Source organism: Lynx canadensis, chromosome C2, assembly GCF_007474595.2.
Source record: "Lynx canadensis isolate LIC74 chromosome C2, mLynCan4.pri.v2, whole genome shotgun sequence".
Lineage (NCBI taxonomy): Eukaryota > Metazoa > Chordata > Mammalia > Carnivora > Felidae > Lynx > Lynx canadensis.
Window position 1 is genome coordinate 32,984,880 of NC_044311.2, and position 23,883 is coordinate 33,008,762.

General features: G+C 37.1%; 1 pseudogene; it reads left to right on the plus strand.

Moving 5' to 3' along the window:
- The window catches only part of LOC115522815, a 57,582-nt pseudogene that overhangs the window by 28,616 nt on the left and 5,083 nt on the right, over positions 1-23,883 (plus strand).

Here is a 23,883-nt window from a genome sequence, read left to right on the forward strand (position 1 = left end):
TGTATCCAATTAAGAATGCAGAACAATTTTCTAGGAATGTATTCTAGGTCCTACAGGAAATCATTTTTATAGTCTCCTCTTACTTTGGATCTTCAGGATGCTTTTTTTTTTTTTTTTAAGCTTCCTCCTTTGACAAGGGAAGAATGTTTCAAATCTACTGTTGTGGATAGATACAATACATAAATTCCAAATGGCTTTTGTACTCCTCAAATTCTCTTCTTAAATCTGCACCAGAGACAAGTTGATGTAGGTGTCTTCTGTTCAAGTTGCTAGTGCCCAGTGGGCTTTTATCCAGGGGTTGCCAGATACAGCAAATACAAATACAGTACACCCAGTTAAATTTGAACTTCAAAAGTATAGGACATACTTTGATTAAAAATGATCTGAAATTCATTTTTTATCCGAAATTCAAATTCAGCTGAATGACCTGTATATTTTTTGGCAACCACAATCCAGTGTGATTGGGCCAGAATGAAATAGCATCATTTCCCATTCCTTCTATTTATCTCCATAACAAGATGATCAGAGAGAATTCATGAAAAGCCACAATCTTCAGGTTGTTCCTGTCTCCTTCTTTTTAAGAGAGTAAAATCTCTATCGTATAACTTCAGAGCAGTCACAGGTGGTCCAATTTATGCTAACAAAAAAATAAGTATTAAGCTTCATTCAGTTGATCATGCTTACATTTTGTGGCCTTGATATCATTCTTAAAAGATCCTACTTTAAAATTGTATATTAGGCACAAATAAGAGCCACATTTTTGGAAGAGTGTTTAGAAATCATGGTCTCTCTTATCTAGGCTAGAGAGGGAATAGTGTGAAGACAGAGAAATAAGTGGTTGTTTGGTAAATACAGGTATGCTCTGCTTTTTGAAAGTTCCTATTGTGCCAATTTGCTTTTATGAAAGACCTACATTAGTACCTGTTTTCACTAACCTGAAAGAAATCCAAAGATTTTTGTGTTTACCGAAAAAAGGCAAAAAACAAAAATAGTATCCAGTATTTCTTTTGCAGTGAGCCATTACATAGGCAGCACATACCTGAGTAGCAAGAGTGATACCACTAAGCTCTTTCCCCAGGAACTACCCTCAGCATCTCAGCACCAAGCTACTGTAGCTCTGAATTGTGTCTGTTAGCTTGTGTACTTTATTTCCATTTATTTTGTGCATCTGTTAGCAAGATGTGTCCTAAGGTATCAGAAAGGCGTAAGAGAGGTTATTTTTTGGATCTGGGGATGCCCCCCAAATATTCCATATAAATTAATGGTAATTGATTCTTCAGTTTATACAATTTCAGCTTACAAAAGATTTCATAGAAACACTCTACTTTTGGATAGTGGGGTGAACCTGTAATAGAGATAGCAAGGAGATAGCTAGAAGCTTTAGATAGTTTATTATCTTCAATAAACTTTTCGAGGAGCTTGGGAGGGATAGGGCGGGACAAGCTTAGCACAAATGAAACAATTAGCAAACTAAGATGCAAATCTTTAACATGCTTCTGAGCTATATGTATAGGCTGGGAAGGCTACAGAAAGAATAGGCTTTGTGTGCTTGGAAGTCAGGACACAGGGTGTAGCTGGCTTATTTACCTTTGGGGAAGTCTGAGTTGAACTTTAAGGAATGGAAAATATGATGTGCTCAAGCTAGTATTTAAGGCTGTGTCAGCACTTCTGACAAACAAAGGGTTAATATTCTTAATCTATAAGGAACGCCTACTAATCAATAAGAAAGAGATAAGCCCAGCAATTGAAAAATGGGCAAAGGACATGAATAAATGACAAAAGAAGAAATACAAGAGGATAATAAATGTATGAAAAATGTCTAACCTCATCAGTATTCAGTGATAAGCAAATAAAAACAAGATACAATTTTCTGCCTACTCAATTGGGAAATACTTTTAAAGTGGTTTAAATGGAAATACTCAGTATTGGTGAGAATGCAGAAATGGGTATTCTTACACACTGCTTTTGGGAGGAGAAATTGATTCTGTATTTCTGAATATATATTTAGAAATATATATCAAAAACTTTAAAATGGTTTCGAACTTTTGATGAGATAATAACACACCTGGGGATTTATCATTAGGAAATAATTATAGATTCACACAAGGATCCATATACAAGGACATCCACTGCTGTATAATTTACAATACAACAACAGAAAGGGAAATATCTACATGCTCTACAGAGCAGAGATGGAATGGGGCATGCAATAGATGAATGCTGGAGAACCATTAGAAGTTATAATGTCAGAGAATGTTTAATCACCTAGGAAAATGCTAAAGGTTCATTGTAAAGACAGAATTGTGAGTAAAAACATTTAAATGCAGTATACATATTATAAATCTAGTTGTGTGAACAAAATAGATAACTGTATAGAAATATACTCGAACAAAATGTACTTGAAGGAAATATATAAGATGTTAACCCTGGGTAAATCTGAGTAATATATTAATTTTTCCTTCTTATTTTCAAAGAAAAGTATTAGAAATCAGAAATAAAGGCATACATGCTATTTAAAAAGTGTATGTATACTGTTAAACATTATTTCAGTGAGAAAAAGCAACAAGTAAAATAATTACTTGGGTTGATAACTCTTTAAGTTAGTATTCAACTTTTCAACTGGTTGCTATAAGGTGTTTTATATACATGGTTCAATAGGATTTCTTTTCTTTGAGCATTTTGAGGCTGCTGACTAGAGTCAGCCAAAAAATTGCTTACTATGACATACATAGTACTATGCATTTGTACTAAATGCCCAAGTTCAGGTAGAACCGCATCTTTGTGAAGATACCATTCAAGTTATTTTTTCCTCTGTGCTATCCTTGGCTTAGTCTGTTCCACGTGGCCCTGAACACTTTGTGTCAGGGACCGTGACTGACTCATCCTTGAATTCAGTGGCCTGAATCTGTTGACATATAGCAGGTGCCCAAACAATGCTGATTGGATGGTTAGTGAAGGAATAAATGAATATGGCGAAGTGACTCTCATTAGATGGTGTCTCAGCAAGTAGAAATACAATATCCTTGAAGGAAAGGTAGTGACTAAATTATGCTGAGTTAATAGTGTAATTAAAGAGATACTGGACATTGGAATCATTCAGATTTGGAATTAAATATAGGCTTTATTACTTCGATGCTGTGTACTGTTCAGCAAATCCCTTAACTCATCTGAGCTTTAGTTTCCTGATCTGTAAGATGTAAATAGATACTGTCTTCTTTCATGAAGATTAAAAGATCTAATAAGTACATACAGAGGACTTCATACAGTTCCTGGTACATAATTTCTATTCACTTAATAGTAGCTGATAATGATAATCATCATAAATGATATCATAATTGATAAGATAATTTGCTAAGTAAAATCCTCAATCAACTGATTTAATGGGTTTCCTCCTTAAAGTGATTTCCTTTTTTCCTCCCTACTTGTATTGAGTCAGATATGTATCCAAACCAAAGAGACATCAAAGAGACCCATTTCTCACTACCCCTTCGCCTACTTCTTTCTGCCAGAAAATTCCCTATTTCTAAATTGTTGATCCTCAAGCTCTGATTTATGGGATTGGCCTGATAGGCTGACCTCGCATTGCTTTACACTAGTTTTGCTTTCAAAGTAGCTCAAAGTCTGTGAATGAAGTCCACCCTTTGCCCCCCTCTTCCTTCTCTTTGTTTTTAGCCCCAGAAACTGGTGGGCTGGGTGTCATCCTGTTTGCCTTTGTGTCTGACACATTGGAGAAGCAGCAGACCGTCAACTCCCTCCCTCCCCCCAAGCTGGGAGGTGAAGACTTCCACCAGCTATTTTTAAGGAGATGCTTTGGTTGAGAATTGGAGAAATTGACCCTTATTTTGGTCTCCTGTGGACTTAGAGAAATGGAGTTCTGAGGGTGTGAGTCTGGTGGGGCCTGCTGCACAGTCTTTCTCTGAGACATTTCTTTGTTTGAATTTCAAGGTTACAAAAGTCAGGATTCAAGGATAACTATGAAAGATCAGCTGGTAAATGTGTTCACAAGTGAAAGAAAAAGAAAGCCAAATGAATGTTAAAACCTTTTTTGAAGCAGAACAGAAACAGAGCTTTTGATCCTTTATCATGGAACAACAAAACATTCGCATGATCTCCACGTGTCTGAGTGTTCCTATATCCTTCTATGTGCACATATGTGTCCATATACCCACACACAGACATGCATGGGTGAATTCACACACACTTCCTTTTCTCTAAAAGCTGTATCTGCCCCCCCACCCCAGATTTCTTTCTTTTCATTTCTTTCTTTTCTTTTTTCTTCTTCTCTCTATTTTTTTGATATTTCAAAGCTGGCAGTTCAGGAAATGGCTGGAACTGCCACATCTCTGTTCTTGCTAAAGAAATCAATGCTAATCCTATTACTGGCAGTTATCACCTATCCCAGAACTCACAGCTAAAAGAAAAAAACACACTGAGATGTCAAAGTAAGAAAAAGGGGGGGGGGGGCTAGGGAGGAGGGGGGGCGCCCTTCATTCACTTTCAAATAGTGATTGTTTTCTCTCTCTCTTCTTTTTGATCATCTTTTTTTCCCTCATGTTAACAGAGAAACCAAACTAAAAAACACCTGTGCTCACACAACATTAAGGGTCTGATTTAAAGCCACATGAGTCCGAGTATGGGCTCTAATTTAGATTTATCTTTCTCCAGTGTGCCTTGACAAAGCACTGATAAAGAATATTTATCATGGCTCCCAGTTTTATTAATAACAATAATAATGACACATACCATTTAATGGTCACTGCAGACACTGTGCTAGGTGCTCTGTGCAAATCATGTTATGAAATACAACAAGCCTCTGATGTAGGTGTGATAAGCATTCCCATTTTAGATATTTAGAGATTAAAGCATGAGGTTTCCTTATTTGAGCTGAGTGACTAGGTAGAAAGAGGCAGAGCCTAGTTCTGCATCTAATTGGCTACAGTATGGTACCCACGCTTTTCCCACTGTCTTCCTCCACATCTAGACTTTCTCAGTAAGGCAGCCCATGAAGAGACAGGGAAACATTTCGAATTGGGAATTTGCCATTTCTGAGCTTTTGGGGAGTTTTTCAGAAAGTCAAACAAACCTGATACGGTTGGGTTCCTCCCTCCTTACAATGGTGGCCATTCTCACATATGCATCTCTTATTTCTCCCTCTGATTCAGCTCCATATAATCAGATGGACACAGCTATGTGTGCTAGGCAATCTTTACAAAATAACAGAAGGGAGCTAATTCAACTGGATTAATTGGCACCAGCGTCCTTAAGTTGACAACCTACACATGCTACTGGTCTGAGGCTTAGACTTGGAGTAGCAAACTTCATGTGCAGTGTGCATTTCATCTGGGAGCTTATTAAAAATGTATAATTCCAGGCCCCCACTCCAGAGCTGCTAAATCAATTTTAACAAATTCCCAGGTGATTTGGGAGTATATTCACGTTTAAGAAGCACTGGTCTATGATACCTCTGTCCTGCTGAAGAAAACCTCCCTAATATTAGGACGCTACCTATTCATCTGTGAGTCCTGCACCTAGCACAATACTTGGCACACAGTGGGAGCTCAAAAGTGTCCCGTGAATCAGTGACCAAATGAATCACGTATTTTGCCAATTGATAGGGAAGGACAACTCATGTGAGCTATTCACATTCAAACAACTGTGACAGAATAGTCCAAGAGTGACTAAGGACATGCACATACTTCATTCCATCACCAGGCGTACTTTTAGGCTCTTTGCTACTGGTTCTCATCTAGTGTCCCCAAGATATCCATTGCTTCAACATCCATTGATGTGTATTGAGTTGCAAGGAACTGTACTAAGCATGTGACCATAAGAAAAGGCAGGGATACTTTATGACAATGGGGAAAATGTCATTTACTTCTTTAGCATTGAGGATGGAAAATAACTTGTTTTCTGGATTGTTAAATGTCTTATGCCAATAGGAAGGATTGTTCTGGGCTGAATTCCTGTTCCCCATGGACTATTTTCCCCCAAGATAAGAATAAATAATTATTCTAAAATATTCATAATTTTTGTACGAATAATTGTAATAAAATGTTCATAATGTTTATTAATAATTATAATAGAAGTTTCCAGGAACTTTATTGAATGTTTTACGTGAATTATCCAATTCAATCCTAATGCACCCTCTTGCCATTTTGCAATGTGGATACTGAAGCCTACGGAAGTAGTAAATGGCACAATCAGAATCTGTACACAGCCTTTTCTGATTCTGAAGCTCCTGTTCCTAACCACCTAATTCTGATATAGTCAAAGTCAGTAATGTATTTCATATTATTCTTGGTTTCTCCTATACCAGGAATTAAATATTAATGTATAACAGGGACAAAAATGATCCCAGTTCCAATTCTTGCAATCTGCCCTTCTGCCTTTTTTTCTTCTGGCAAGAATTTTCTTCTTTGTTGTACAGAATCCAGGTAAAAAATAAAGCAGAGAAACCTTCTAAATGAAGGAAATCAGAGAAGCTAGAGGAAATGCATAATAAGCTTAAAGAAATGGTAATTAGAGAGGGAGAGAGAGAGAGAGAGAGAGAGAGAGCGCGCGCGCGCGAGAGGGAGGGGTGGGGGAGCAGAGAGACTGGGCACCGGATAGCAGTCAGCATGTTTGAGGGTTGGGTGTTGAAAGTGAGAAAGAGAAATATTTGAGGATAGTCTGTGTTCTATGTGGAAGATACTGAAAGAGGCAGTCCTGGAGAGAGAAGTTTCAAAATTTTCTACGTTAAATAAATTGCACATTTTCCTTTGACAACTTAGTTTTTGGAGACACCTAATAAAATTTCAAATAGTTTATATAGTACAAAGAATGAACCACATGGGACTATGGGATTTATTCGTTATATTCCTAATTATTTATTATGAATTTACGAACCCTGATTTAGATTTGTCTAATATTTAATAGGCATGTACTATAGGCGAGGCCTCTGTGGGCTCTGCTGGTTTTTTTCTCTTTTACAATTTGTGCAATTGCTTTAGGGCTAATATTTTAAATCTAATTTAGTTTATATTATAAAATTGTCTTGAGAGTTTAAGTGCTGGAAAACAAAAAATTGCCCTGTGGGACTTTTTCCTCCAGCTTCTTCTGCCCAGCTGCACTGATTTGAGATGCCCAGAACCTCACGGGAAACAGGGTGCAATGGGAGTCAGGGGCGGGAGAAAATGAGCCAGAGCCCACAAGGCCAATCATTATCACATTTCCTCACACAATCTGGAATTGCTGCCTTGCTCAGTTCTCTTAATTTTAAAAACCAAATAAGAAAGAATTTATCATACCAGTGTTAAATGCATATGATTGCCTCCATGGGGAAGATCTAATTCTCAGGACAGAGAGGTAGGAAATGCTGTTAAGTGTGACAAGCCCAAAGGCCATGCTGATCACTGTGATGCATTTGATTTAATCCTGGATGTTGGGGGACTTAGGAAGCTCATCCTCAGCTCATGGCCCAAGTTCTCCCAACAGCTTATGAAATGCTAATACAGTTAGCAACCTTGGATGATCTCATCTCAGTCAAGAGCACAGAGAAGACACAGGCTATTATATCTTCATCATCCTAACAATAGTATTAACTGAGATTTATATAGTTTCAAAATTGCTAACCTGGATCATTCATTCAACCACCACCACCACCACCACCACAAACATTTCTTGAAGAGTAGATACTACTCAGTTCCTCTTTATCATCTCTTACTTACCCTATCAAAACAGCTTCCTAACTAGTTTCCGCATCTCTGGTCTGCTAGTGCTGCATCTTTCCACCCCAGGCATACCTTCTATACTAATATCAAAGTGAAAACAATGACATGAAAACAATAATAACAAATCCTGTGTGTTATTCCTTTGCTAAATTTTCTATGGCTTCCTATTGCCTGTAGGATAAAAGTCAAAAATCTGTGAATGGCATTAATGAACTTTTATACCCTGGCTTCAACTTCTCTTGTACTTAACAACAAACTGTTGGCTGTGCTTTCCTCTAGGTAATCAATGACTAGCTTTATAAATGCTAAAGTAAGGGAGTGACCTTATGTCACCCAGGTTTTAGATGGAACGCTCTGAAGGAGTAGAAGATAAGTTGGAGGAGGCAAAGTAGAGACAGGGAGAGTAGCTAAGGCGAAACTAGTAAAATGCGCTAGTTGAGAGGGGCCTAGGACTCCCTTTTCCATAGTTGGAAAACTTATAGAAAAATCCAGCTTCTGAAATCTGGGAGATTTGTACACTTGGTAAGACACCATGGGCACTAAGACATGAATGCCTCCAGACTAGCTTTACAAAGGTGAGTCTGAAACAGCTTTATACAAGGTTTAGTCCCTTGTCAACACTGTGACAACCCTTACAATATGGTAGAAGGTGGAGTGTAATTATAAGAAATGACAGGAGAAATTGGTTTCCTAGTGTGACCTTCACCTTTCAACTTGGAAGAGTCCCTCCTCTCTTTTCCTTGGCATCTTAGGATACTTTACCCATAGACTTTATTAAACACCTTGATTCCAGGGGCAAAATTTATTTCATTTACCTTATCAATAGGCCAGGTGAATGACAACATTACGTAATCCTCTGCATCAGTCATGGAAAATGAGGAGACAGTATTTTAAAGCAAAAGGTATTTGACTTTATCACCAGGTGGTTCTGTTTAATAGATAATGAAATTGATGAGTACTGAAGCCGTTTAGGAAATCAGGAAGAAAGAAATAGTAACCGAAGCAGCTTGATCTATACTTTGCTTAGCATCTTTATTCCAATTGGTTTCTAGTTTGGTCAACTGGATTGATGCCATTGCCCATTATATAAATTCAGATGAGGGAGGTTTTAGAAGAGGAGTGGTTGTTTTTTGCACAAGTTGAACTGAAGTGACTCTAGGCCGGTGGTTCCAATGTGTGGTCTACAGACCAGCAGCATCAGCATCACCTGGGAATGTAGTAAAAATTCAGATCTACTTGATTATAACACTGGGGTGGGGCCTAGCAATCAGGATTTTAACATGCCCTCCAGGTGATTCTGGCAAATGCTAAAAAATTGAGAACTTCTGCTCTAGGACATCCAAGTGGAACTGAACATCGAGCAGGGGGTGAATGAATGGGAGAGGACAGGACTGGATGTGCAGATTTGAGAGTCATCAGTGAGTTGCAGTTAACATAAAGTGTGGACCCTCACTGAGGAGGATAGTACAAAATGAAAAGGGAGGGCCAAACAGTGGACAAGGAGCCACTATTTCCAGTTCTATAGAGTTCTATATTGCTTTTTATTTGTTTTTTAGAGGGCATATATTTTCAAATCAGAATGTCTCTTTAATGAAAATTTTCATGGCAGCAAGGGAAAGAGGATGTAACAAAGTGAAATCTTAAGGCAGAGGCAGGATCAAGACAAAAATAATTTTTTGGATGAGGTCAACTAAAGCATGTTGAGGGCAGAGACCTTATATACATTATTTAAACTTTACAACAATACTGTGAAATAATTATTCTCCATGATGAAACTGAGGCCTTGAGAAGATAGAATTACCCTTTATCTGAGATCACATATGGGTGGAGCCAGAATTTCCCTAAGCCCTTGCTTCTTATACAAAGCAAAGCTATGAGGCCTTGCTCAGCTCTTAGGCCCGGAGGTACCTAGATTGGTTCAGTAATACCCCAAGGGGCCACACCTGCCTGTAAATGAATTTCTTTGAAGGCCCCTCCCACACTGATGCTGAGTCTGGTCATGTGACTTGCCTTGGCCTATAGGACATTAGCATGTGCAAGGCAAGTAGAAGCTTGAAAACCACTCATGAGTGGCCCTTGTCTCTCTCTTTTGCTGAGTTTGGAGCTTACTCACATGTGAAGAACTAGGGTTAGTAGAATGGAGACACAGGTCTACCATCATCTGCCAGTCTTACAGGTGAGGCTATCTTAGACCACCTAGTCTGAGTCTGTTGCCTGATTATAGCAGCTGCCTGAGTGACTCCAGACAAGACCAGCATAACTGCTCCACTGAGCCAATATTGTGACCCACAGAAATGTGAGTAAATAAATAATTGTTTATAGCCACTAGTTTGGGGGGTGTTTAGTTATACAGACATGGATCTCTGATACGGGCCCATTTCTGTGTGGTGGGTGGAGGGGCAAAGTTGTTTCTTAGATACTCTTCTAGTAGGAGACCATTTTCCCTGAGATCTTTAAAATGGCCAATCCCACATTCACACCATTTCTTCAAAATTCTTCAGGATTCTTACTCAGCCTCCTAAGCATTTCTAAATTCAGGTGAACATGGGGAACTCAGTCATGCCTTGTCTGTGTCCACTTTTCCTCTAAAGGAAAGACTTAGATAATTACACTATACGCCCAGTGTATATTCTGGTTATGATAGCTTTATTAAAATAGGGAGAGTGAAGGGGCACCTGGGTGGCTCAGTTGGTTGAGCGTCCAACTTCGGCTTAGGTCATGATCTCATGGTTTGTGAGTTCAAGTCCCACATCAGGCTCTGTGCTGACAGCTCAGAACCTGGAGCCTGCTTTGGATTCTGTGTCTCCCTCTTTCTGCTCCTCCTCTGCTCACTCTCTGTCTCTCTCTCCTTCAAAAATAAATAAACATTAAAAAAAATTAAAAAAATAGGGAGAGTGAAAATAGATATGGTTTGTAAGCAGACTTGAAACTCTGATAAATTCTTTCAGTACAAAATACCTAAACTTACTGAATTAAATATAGACAGCCTTTCAAATGCACACCTGAAATTAAAGCAAGTAAAAGAAATAAAGTAAAAGAAGGAAAAATAAAGTAACAGAAAATTGCATAGATCAAAAATTAGGAAGAAAATAGAAACCAGAGGAGTAGCTGGGCTCCGTGGGAACAAGTCTTTGGTTTTATGTAGGGTGAGGAGTAACAGCTGAGAAACTTGTAAAGAGGTGGGGCCCTGAAAATGCCATCTCTTGGGTCAAAGGGAAGACTAGAAAAAATAAATCTTTTCATATCAGGGCAACCAGAGAACTTGTTAATTTTGACGTAGTCTATAGGTGGAAAAAAGTCTCCCCTAAGCATTCATAACTACCAGCAAAGAAATAACTGTTGTTTTAAGCCACCACATTTTGAGATGTTTGAGGTTCATATTTATACTTTCTACATGGCCCAGGAAGCCCCAAGTTGAGAAATTAGCTTAAAGTGGTCCTGGCTTGGTATATTGTTCTAAAATTACAACGATACATGGAATTATGACTGAAAGCATCATGCAAATATATAAACACAGTTTTGTTTTCCCAAGAGACTGAACTATAGAATTTAAGTTAAAAAAATTGTTCTTGAATCAGTGATTCAACTTGCTGTGTGATTCTGATCAACGATCTACCCATCTCTGGGCTTTCCTTCTTTTTTAGGTAACAGAGCCGTCATTTTTAGCCCTAGCTTTACATGGCTCTATAATTCTATGAAGTTATTAGTTCATAAATATATGATACAGTACTGTAAGGTCTAGGGAATAGAAAATTAAGATCTTATCTTGGTCACTGTTTCTGATTAGCAAAACCATTAGTGCTGGCTCATTTTCACTAGCCTGAGGCTCCACCAACCTGAAACAGTTGGTGAGAAAGGGCTCTTTTCTTTCTTCTCTGATGTCTCTCAGTGTCTGGGCTATACAGATTTGCTTGCTACAGTGTCCCTGCTGATGGCCACGCTGAAGGCCTTCCTAAGCTTTGGGGACCAGGAGCACCTGAGTTGACTTAGGAAAGCACATCCCCTTGGACTTTGCACCAAGTGACCATGCGGACACCAGCTGGACCCGGATTCAGGCAGGCAGGGTGCCTTCTCTGGGTGTGGAAGTTAGAGAACAGGGATAATGTCATAGGAAGGACTTTTGTTTCAGGTTTAATTTGCTTTATTTTAGAATAATTATGTAATATGATGTTTGCACCACTCAAATATAATTGAAAATAATTCGTGGACATTATATATTGATGTAGTCAGGTATTTCCATGTTTCTTATGATAAGAAATATGTATTTTAGAAATGAATATAAATAGGACTTTAAGAATTAAGTATTTTCTCTTGCCCTAAGAAAAGTAAGGTGCCTAGAGTCATACATCAGGAAAGCTGCAATTAAATAGTTTAATAGACATAATTTTGAGTAAAATAAATATCTCCTTCCTGCTCTAAATTTATAAAGCTACTAGAGTGATTTTTAAAAAACATACCCCTGGTTTAATGTTTTTACTCTCCAATGACTTTCCATTGTGCTTAAAAGCAAAATTCTTTAATAACCTACAAGGCTTTTCATAATCTTTGCTCCTCTTATCTTCCCAACATTATTTCAAGCCATTTCCCAGTCCCTAACCTTGCTCTGGCCCACTGGCCTTCTCTCAGGTCCTTTAATACAGAAGCCCTTCTCTACCTCAGGTCATTTCTGCATGTAAGTGCATGGTCCTCTTATGGAAAGGACTTTTGCTCTTAATGAAGCTGTCAAGGTCCCATGAAGTCCTCTCTAGCCTTTAACTTGTGGATAGCATTGTGGGTAACATCTAGTATTTCTGATTTTTGGTAAAAATCCCTGCCTCTGTCCCAAATGGGGCTCCATCCTAGTCTTTAGAGCAGAAGTGATTCAGGACCAAACTAAATGATACATAATGTTGCTCTGGCCTCAATAATTGGCAGCAGAGTTGGGAATATGATCTGGATCTAAACTAATGAGTGCATCTCATTTCCCTGGCCATAGCAGTTGGTTCAAGAATGGGCATATGGCCCAATCAGACCCTTACTCTCAATATAATATATAATGAGACTTTTGAGAATTTTAGGGCAGAGACAGGTGTACTCTTTCCACTGAATTGGAAGTGTATAGATAGAACTGCTATGGCTACTTTGAGCCATAGGGAAGAATAACCTGTCTGAGATCAGTGCCAACAGAGAGCTGACCTGCTAGAGAGAAACCAAGTCCTAAAAATATCCTTTGAGCCCCTATTTTATTTAATGAGCCAATTCATTCCTGTTTTGTTAGGGTTTTTTCAGTTGGTTTGGATTTTCTGCCTCTTGCAACCTAGACAGTTCTTAATGGTAGAGGAAGCTATATCTTTCTGCATCACCACTTCCTACTTTCTGCCACTGCCTTCCTGCTTCTTCCCTGGTTCCCTGGGTTTCTTGATTGCTGGAAGTGGCCCAGGGTAGCTTTTTGAATTCATTTGCTGCAAAGCAGTTTCTGTACCTGGTGCATAGAGAAGTGAAGTGGAATGTCACAGAACTCTGTAAAGGTATCATTCCAACAACCCCTGGTCAGTGGCTTTTTCCATTCCAGAACCTAATTGCATGATGATGTAAGATGAATGGAGACTAGAGACAGAAGATAAACTAGAGCCCAATAAACCAGTAAACAACTATTGTAGAAATGAGGGAACATTGGAAATCATTATTGAAGACAGACTATGGTCCACAAATATGATTTCATTTAATCTCCCCACTTTGTTTTTATCCACACTTTGCAAATGAGGCTCTGACGGGTAACTACTTTGTCTAAAGATGGAGACTTCATTTAATGCAGATATGCCAGTCTTACATGCCTGGCTTTCTCCCAAGGCCACTATTTATAAGTTAGGTAGAGGGGAAACTAGATTAGTCTGATGGTGGTCCTGTGAGGGGTGATGGTAGGTAAAGAATATCATAGCTGTTTCAAAGAAATAATGTCTCCCCAGATTTTGAACTCAATATGGTTTAGCCTTCCATATTCATACAACATCGTTTGGGTGTAACACCCCAGGCTTTGGAGGAGGAAATGTCTGGATTTCCATCTTTTCCACCCCTTATAGCAGTGACCCTGGGGGAAATTCTCTAGCCCTGAGTCTGTTTCCCCATATGTCAGTTGTCTGTCTCTCAGTATGGCAAGGGTTGGAGATAATACTTATGCAGCTCAAATACCATGGACATCACAAGAAGGTGTTTACTACATGAAACTATCTTAATATTATATAATCCAGAAAATTATTCATGCTTAAATATGATTTCCTTTGAGTATATTTCAAATGTTTCTCTTTATTACTCTGATCTGCCTGAGATCACCAGCCCTGTCTTCATGGAGCTAGTTATCTTTGAGGAATCAGAGAAAGTACCTTCAAAATGTTGACAAAGGAAAGGTCAGAGATAGCATGTGAGGAGTTTCAAAGATAATCCTGTCCTTCCCTTTTCCTCTGCCAGACTCTGTTTTCAGCTGGTTCAGAGTAATTTATATCTCTGGTTCAGTTAAAGTATGTGGCATCATTTAGACACTGCAAATATAATACCAATTTTACTGCAACCTAATTGTAGAGTGACAAGAGATAAATCTAGAAGATATATATAATATGAAATGGCCAAGTGTGCTTCACTTATAAGAACCACACATAGAGGAACATTATGTTGGAAATGAGGAATAGCTGAAGTTGTAATTCATGCAGATGCATATATAAATAATACTGAGTACTCCTAGGACATCTGAAACTTAATCAGTTGCCCATTAACATATTGTAGGATAAATGTAGATCTGTAATTATTGTATACTGCTAAAACCACCTTTATTTTCATTTAAAATCCTGGTTAAATGATCTGTGGTATATCTTTGGAGACTTTGTCAGCCTTCTGAATTGAGGATGTATATAGGAAATACTGATTCAGATAAATAAAAGTGCAATATTCTAAGCTGTTAATGGAGCTTGAAAAAACCTACAAAATAACCCCATCTTAAAATCAAGAGACCATGATTAAATTAAAATTATAGAAGGAAAAGATCACAATGAAACAAAAATCCTATACATTAGAAGGTTTATTTTAAAATAGCTCTAAATTCCAAATCTGAAACACAGAACATGATGATTGTCAACCAACATTTATTGAGTACTATAGTAGATATTTTGAACTTTGAATAATTGAGTTGCACGTTTTAAAAATAATCTGTCTTTTATGACAGAAATCAGGCAGTTCCTGGCATAATTTGACAGGAACGTTCTGCCTTTTCCCTGTCAGCATGGTGTGAGGCAATGCAATTAAAATCTAACTGTGATTTGTTTTGACTGGTGAGATTTTTCTCTTTTCTTTCTAATGTAGAATGCATATTTATTCACATGGTAACTTTTATTAAAGCAATGTAATATGCATTTTACGTAATTTGATGTTGTTATTGTCAATGGAGATACCCTTTGAGGATTTGACTCTGACTTTAGAGATGCAATGACACCTAATATTCTGCCTGCCAGTCCCTTTTGCTCTCTGAAGCAACTTGAATTTTTCCTGTCCCAAACTGTCCCAGACTACCAATGCCCCTTCTTGGCAGCAGTGTGGCCTTGGGCTTCCTATCTCTCTCTGAGGCCAGCTCAGCATCTTTCTTCTGTGGTTCACTGACATTTTAGCTCCAGACAATATCATTCTTTCATACTGTTATATTTTCTGCAATCATGAACCATACCGCTGCATCCCAGCTAGGTACATACGTATTTCCTTCTTTTATTTTCCAATTTATTTTCCAATTGTTAGACAGTGTATTAAGACTCTCCTCTCTCTTCTTTAATCCTTCTTTCTTTTCATGGTTGGCTCAAAACTGCCCCAAAAGGAAACTTCTATGCAAGAAAAGGAAGAACAATTAGATACAAAAGTAAAAATTTATGGAATAGCAATATTTAAACTTTCAAAAGAACACACATTTACCTTTATAATCTTTCCAAGTCTGTATATCTTTATATCTTCCTCTTCTAAAATTTCTTTTCCTCTAGGTCAGAATTCTCTAGTAGTTTTCATTTGTATATTTCTTAGGAGTAGAATTAAGCTTTCTTTTTTCATATAGTTAAGTCATTTGACTTTCTTTTCTGGGGACTGTCTGTTCTTATCCTTTGCCCATTCTATGTTAATGTTTTTTTTCCCCACTGATTCCCAGGAGTACATGTATTAATAGTTTAGCTCTTTATTATAACTATTTTGGTAAGATATTTTTCCCATTTGTCCTTTGTCTTTTGGTTTTATGATTTTTTTTCTCTGTAGAAGTTTCTTTTTATTTTGTGGAGTAAATTTTTATCTCTCCCTCTGTTTTTGGCTTCTGGATTTTGAGTCTTTGAAAGTCATCCTTCAAAATAATAAATTCTCCTGTATTTTCTTCTAGTACCTTTATGATATAATTTTTTTTTTACATTTAAATCTTAGATACATTTGGAATTAATCATTATATTCAATGTAGGGTATAGATAAAACTTATTTTTTTTTCCAGATGACTATCCGGTTAGTCAAATACCATTTATTGAATAATTCACCTTTTGCCCCACTGAAATGCCACCTTTATTAATAATAAATTTCTGTGTGTACTTGGGTCTTTTTCTGGAGTCTCTCTTCAGTTCCATTGGTTACTCTGTTTATGCATGCATTATATAGTTTAATTCTCAAGGCTTTATTATATGTTTTGATAAGGTTAGCACACCTTCCACTGCTCTTTTTGTTCAGATTTTCCTGGCTAATCTTAATTACTTTTCCATATGAATTTTAGAACCAACTGGCCTATTTAAAAAATAATGTTGTATTTATTGATATGATATTAAGTTTATTAATGACATTAAAGAGAATATCTTTACGACGTTGAATATTCCTATCAAAAAATAGATCTTTCAATTTGTTCAAGTTTTTTTTTTTTGTATTCTTTATTTTCAAGTTCTCTTCATATGGATCTTGCACTTTTTTTGTGTAAGCCTATTGCTAGACATTTACATTTTTGTAGCTATTAGCATTTTCTTTCATTGTAGCTTGTGACTGGCTGCTATGTTCTGTAAAAGCTATAGATGGCTATTTAATATTTCTGTCTTAAAGAATTTTCTTGTTTGCAGTAATGTTTTAACCTAAACACAATTCTTGGATTTTTTTCCCCCAAATACCATATAATCTAAAAATAATATGTTTAATTTCTTTCCAAATTTTATGATTCTCTCCTATATAACTGCATTGACCTTCAGTACAGTGTATTACACAATTGTACCTCAAGAATAATATTAAATAAAGGTGCTTACAGAGGGCATCTGTGACTTTGTTTCTGAGTGTAAAGAGAATGACTTTAGTGCTGTGGCTTTCAATCTTGACTGCACATTTAATCATGCACGTTAAAATCTCTGGCTGGCAGGACCCAGGTACTTTGTTTTAGGCTGAAATAGATACATTTTACCATGTCATCTACACATTTTAGTTTTGAAATTTTTAAGTAAAGTGTTTAAATTTTATTGAATATGTATTTTCTCTATAGAACTATTAGAATGAATTATGAATCCATTATTACTATATTAATATAATCAATTTTATTAGTGGATTTCCTATGCTGAACTATCCTTGCATTTCGTAAATAAAACTGGGCATCCAAGTATTATTCTTTTAATGTCCTATTAAGATTGTACTGAAGATTTCTTGCCATTAATATTCATAAGTGAGATTGATAGATCATTTGTTTTGTGTGTGGGAAATCATTGATAGGTTTGATATTGTCATGCTCACATTACAAAAAAAAAATATTTGGAATTGGGGCACCTGGGGGGCTCAGTTGGTGAAGCATCTGACTTTTGATTTTGGCTCAGGTCATGATCTCACAGTTCATGGAATTGAGCCCTGCGTTGGGCTCTGTGCTGAAATCATGGAGACTGCTTTGGATTCTCTCTCTCTCTCTGCTGCTACCCTGCTCATGCTATTTCTCTCTCAAAAGAAATAAACATTTAAAGAGATAATTAGAACTTTTCTGTGATTTAAAATAACTTCTCTGGTATTGGAATGGATTTCTTTTTTTAAGTTTGGCTGAGTTTCCCTGGAAGCTTATGGACCTGGTACTTTGCTGTGTGTGTGTTGGGTGTGTGAGGATTGGGTAGATAGCATTTTGACAGCTTTTACGTTCTCTTCTATAGAGATCAGTTAATTTAGATTTTCTCTTACTGGGTATATTTTGGTAAATTATGTTTTCCTAAAAATTAGCCCTTTAATCCAGCCAGATTTTTAAATTCATTTTCAAAAGGTTCAGTATTCTTGGGGCTCCTTAGTGGCTCAGTTGGTTGAGCATCTGACTTCAGCTTAGATCATGATCTTGCAGGTTATGAGTTCAGGACCTGCATCAGGCTCACTGCTGTTGGTGCAGAGCCCGCTTCGGACCCTCTGTTCCTCTGTCTCTCTGTTCCTCCCCAGCTTGTGCTCTTTCAAATAATAAATAAACATTAAAAAAAAAAAGGTTGAGTATTCTCTAAGATTACTGTACTATTTCCCCTTGTTTTGCTATTATTTTCATTTTATGACTTCTTATTTTTACAACTGTAATTTTTATCTTGAATAGGTCAGATAACAATGTATCTAATTATTTTAAAAAGCATCTTTCTTTCAAAAATCAGCTTTTGTGTTTATTAGTATTTCTTTTTATTATTTCCAGACACATTAATTTTTTTTTTATCTTAAACTGCTTCTTTTTTCCTTTGGTTTATTATTCCTTTTTCTCATAATTTGAGTCAGATTCTTAATCTATTGATTTTTCATCCTTTTTATTAAAGTATACAGTGTTGTCAGTTCTCCTTGGAGCCCTGTTTGACCCAATTACTGTAGATTCTGAAAAAAAAAAATGTTTTCATTATCATTGTTTTCTAAAAATTCTCCCATTTGGATCTGTTAATTCTTTTTAAAAAAATTTCTTTTCAATGTTTATTTACTTTTGAGAGAGAGAGAGAGAGAGAGAGAGAGAGAGAGAGAGAGAGAGAGAGACAGAGCATGAGTGGGGTAGAGGCAGACAGAGAGGGAGATACAGAATCTCCAGGCTCTAAGCTGTCGACACAGAGCCTGATGTAGGGATTAAACTCTCAAACCACGAGATAATGACCTGAGCCAAAGTTGGAGGCTCAACTGACTGAGCCACCCAGGTGTTTCTGTTATGTCTTTTTTGACTTGAGAGTTGACAGAGTTTAAAATTTTTCAGATGGAAATAATTTTTTCTTTTCCAATTTAGAAAACAATTTCTAGTTTATTGCATAGTGGTCAGAGGATATTTTCTGTACATTTTCTACTTTTTAGACATTTTTGGGGTTTTCTTTGTGGCTGAAAATATATTCACATATAAGAGGATATTCCATGAATAGTTGAAAATAAGGTGTAGTTGACTTTCAAGGTGTGGAGTTTGATACAGACTGCTTATATCTGCTTTATTAATTATGTTAATTAGATCTTTGGGGTTTTTTCTTAATATGTCATAAATTGAGAAACTTGAATTAAAAATCTCCTATCTTGCATAGGGGCACTTGTACCCCAATGTTCATAGCAGCACTCTCAACAATAGCCAAATTATGGAAAGAGCCTAAATGTCCATCAACTGATGAATGGATAAAGAAATTGTGGTATATATACACAATGGAATACTATGTGGCAATGAGAAAAAATGAAATATGGCCTTTTGTAGCAACGTGGATGGAACTGGAGAGTGTGATGCTAAGTGAAATAAGCCATACAGAGAAAGACAGATACCATATGGTTTCACTCTTATGTGGATCCTGAGAAACTTAACAGAAACCCATGGGGGACGGGAAGACAAAAAAAATGAGGTTAGAGTGGGAGAGAGCCAAAGCATAAGAGACTGTTAAAAACAGAACAAACTGAGGGTTGATGGGGGGTGGGAGGGAGGGGAGGGTGGGTGATGGGTATTGAGGAGGGCACCTTTTGGGATGAGCACTGGGTGTTGTATGGAAACCAGTTTGTCAATAAATTTCATATATATAAAAAAAAATCTCCTATCTTCTAGTATATTTCTGAATATTTATAACTACCTCTATATTAAATACATTTTATCTTCATTGGGAATTGAACCCATTGTGAACATGCCCTTTTACCATGTTTGATGCTTTGCATCCTGACTTCTATCTTGTCTGATAATGAGATCAAGTCTTGTATTCTTTGTTTGCATTTGCCTAGTATACCTTTACCTCTTCTTTTGTTTTTAACCTTGAATTGGTGTTTCAAGAGTGCTTCCTGACAGATCCTGGAGTTAGGTTTTGTTTTGTGATCTGATCTGAGGCTTTTTAAAAAATAAGTGAGTGAAGTTCATTTACATTAATTAGTATGATAGATGATTTTGGTGTTTTTTTGCCATATTATTTTGTTATGTTGTTTATATGGATCAAATTTTTGACTAAGTACTCTATTTGCTTTGCTGTGGGTATGTGTGGTTAGTTCTTTTAATATATAGAAAAAATGTGGTTTTATCCTATAAAGTTATCTTTATAACCTTATATAATATCTTTATTTCCATAATTCAGTGCTTCTCCACCTAGTTCACATCATGGTATACCTAGAAGATGGTGTTGTGTGACACCTTTGGATTAATGGATGAGACACCTCTAAAGGACTCTTGTGTGGTGGGGATCTTCCTCTGACTCCAGCTCTGCCGCTGAGATGGGGGGGGGGGGGTCACTGTCTCAGCTCACCTGAGCATTTTCAGTGCACCTGTTAATAAGCTGTACTATTTCTTGATATCAGAAGGGTAAAATTAGCTCCTTCCCTCTTCCTTTCCCTCTTTTCCTCCCTGTTTAGTTTTCCTTGTGTTTACCTTTGTACCGCCATATGTGCTTATATTTCTATTATTGATTTGTCAGCTCTAAATAATATCCTTTGATTCTGTCATTACAGATTCAGAAATCAAGATTTTTACTTCTTACCTTGTGTGTGTGTGTGTGTGTGTGTGTGTGTGTGTGTGTGTGTGTGTTTTAAGCCAGCTGCAAAGGGAGTTGAAAAAATGGTGTGAAGTTGAGTTGAATTGGTAAATGCCTTACTGGTCAATCAGGGTTTGGCCAGATGGTGGATTTTCAAACTTACCCATGAAGATATGGTAATAATCAATAAATATAAAATTAAACAATAGTAAAAAAGCCCCCAGAGAATCATAAGTAAGTGATCTTCTATTTGGAAGGCTTCCAGCCACAGTGGAAGCATTTCCAATAATTAAAAAGTGTGGTTTCTCCATTCAGTATAGCATTTATCTTTCTCCTTTCCCTCCTTTATATCTACTGCTTTCCCACTTTTGTCTTCCTTTTACTGTTGTGGTAACTTTTTCCCCCTCTAAATTTTCCATGCTGTATAATATCTGGGCAGGGGAAGGAGTTACTTTTCTCAAAACCATTCTTTGTTCATATTTCATCACAACATTTTTCTCATCTATTTCTCCCCTTTGAATTTAATATTTTCCCTTCAGTAGTTTTCATCTGTCCTTAATCTCTGCTTAAACGCCCTATCTTGGTTTCTTTCTCTGGTTTCTTTTTCACTCCCTCTTCTCTCAAAATCTCACCATGCTCTTTCTAACCACACCAAATATCATCCAGATTTTCTGTTGAAGTTTCTCTCCCATGGATTACATTTACTAGGAATTGTCTTAGCCTACTTGGGCTGCTTTAATAAAATACCACAGGCTGGTAGCTTAAACAACAGAAATTTATTTTTCATTGTTCTTGAGTCTGGGAAGTCCAAGATCAAGGTGCTGGCCAATATGGTTCCTAATAAGGGCTTTCTTCCTGGCTTGCAGATGGAGATCTCCTCACTGTGTCCTAACATGACAAAGGGAGAGAGCTCTAGTGTCCCTACCTCTTCTTATAAGGGCACTAGCTCTATTGGATTAGGGCCCACCCTTATAACTTCATTTAACCTTTGTCACCTCTTCACAGGCCCTGTCTCCAAGTGAAGTCACATTGAGGGTTAGGGCTTCAACATATGAATGGGGGGTTTCATAATCTGGTCCATAGCAGGACAGTATGTGTTTATTGATATATTATTTGCCAAGGATCTTCTATACCATTATACAGTTTTCCTTATTGTTACACAATAGTATGGGACTTTCTATGGGGCAATACAAATTATTTCTTTTTATATTGTGGTAGAAAATACATAATATAAAATGCATAATCTTAATCATTTCTAAGTGTATGATTCAGTAGTATTGAGTATACACATTTTTTTTTAACAAGCCAAGGATCTGTTTTTTCTTAACCAGCATTTAAAGTTCTATGTTCATAATATTTTTTTTTTGAGCATTTACTTCTTGCTAGACATAGTATTGAGTGGTTTACATGGATTATTTCATTTAATACTCATAATAACTCTACAAGTTAGAAACTATTATTTCATCCTGTTTAACAAGTAGAGACCCAAGTCTCAGCTAAATAACTAGTTTAAGGTTGCATAGCTAGTAAATAGCAGAGCTGAGATTCAGTGTGTTTAAATTGAATCCAAATTGACTGTGGAACTAATCTCCTTAACCACTCTTCTGCACCATATTTTTATTCTGTTTTTAAGAATAAAATATGCTAGGGGCGCCTGGGTGGCGCAGTCGGTTAAGCGTCTGACTTCAGCCAGGTCACGATCTCGCGGTCCGTGAGTTCGAGCCCCGCGTCGGGCTCTGGGCTGATGGCTCGGAGCCTGGAGCCTGTTTCCGGTTCTGTGTCTCCCTCTCTCTCTGCCCCTCCCCCGTTCATGCTCTGTCTCTCTCTGTCCCAAAAATAAATAAACGTTGAAAAAAAAAAATTAAAAAAAAAAAGAATAAAATATGTTAATATGGATAAGATATTTACTATATGTTCCAGTGTTTATGTAAAATGGATCTGTTACAAATGCCTGATTTATGTTTCCAGTGATAGAGAAATCATCAAAGCAATTAATGTAAAACTGACATGAAAAGACATTTACTTAACTTCTCCAGAATTTGTTTTCCTAAGGTGAATGGGCATAGAATGAGATTTCTCAACTTTGGCACTATTGACATTTTGTTCTGGATAATTGTTTGGGGGAGGGGAGTTGTCCTGTGCATTGTAGGATGTTTACTAGTATCCTTGGGCTCTACTCCCAAGATGACAGCAGCACTACTCTCCTTAGTCCTAAACAAAACAAAACAAAACAAAACAAAACCTTCAGACATGGCCAGATGTCCCCTAGGGGGAAAATCTCCCACAGTCAAGAACCTCTAGGCTAGAATGCAAAATATTCCATTACAGTTGACCCTTGAATAACATGAGGGTTAGGGGCACTGATCTCCCATGTAGTCAAAAATCCACATAAAATTTTGACTCCCTCCAAACTTAATCAGTGACAGCCTACTGTTGACTGGAAGCCTTACCAATAACATGAACAGTTGATTAACACATATTTTGTATATATATTACATACTGTATTCTTAAAATAAGCTAGAGAAAAGAAAATGTTAAGAAAATCATGGGAGAATACATACACAGTACTGTACTGTATTTACTGCAAATAAGCCACATATAAGTGGATCCACAAGTTCAAAACCATGTTGTTTAAGGGTCAACTGTATTTAGACCCTAAACCCAATAGTCATCTGGATGTTTTATGTATTTAAAAAAAATCTATATTGAATGCATGCTGTGTTCCAAGTACCATTTTCTTCTTTTTTTAAAAAAAATTTTTTAACGTTTATTTATTTTTGAGAGAGAGAGAGACAGAGCATGAACGGGGGAGGGCCAGAGAGAGGGAGACACAGAATCTGAAACAGGCTCCAGGCTCTGAGCTGTCAGCACAGAGCCCGACGCGGGGCTCGAACTCACGGACCACGAGATCATGAGCTGAGCCGAAGTCGGACGCTTAACTGACTGAGCCACCCAGGTGCCCCCGAAGTACCGTTTTCTAAGAGCTTTACAGATATTAACTAATTTAATCCCCCCAAATTACAAAGTATACCTATTAGGTATACAAATTATAATCCCTCAACCCTATAAGGTAGATACCATGTAGTAGATACATTATGTTAGAGGAAATACAAACCCTGCCAGTCTGATGGGAAAGCCCCCATTCCGATCCACAATGCTTAAGTTCTTATTTGGCTGTGCAGTGACTTCCATTTGCCATTCTTGATAAAGTTTTCAATACTATATGACTAATTGAGAAAAGTAATAAAAAATACTAAATA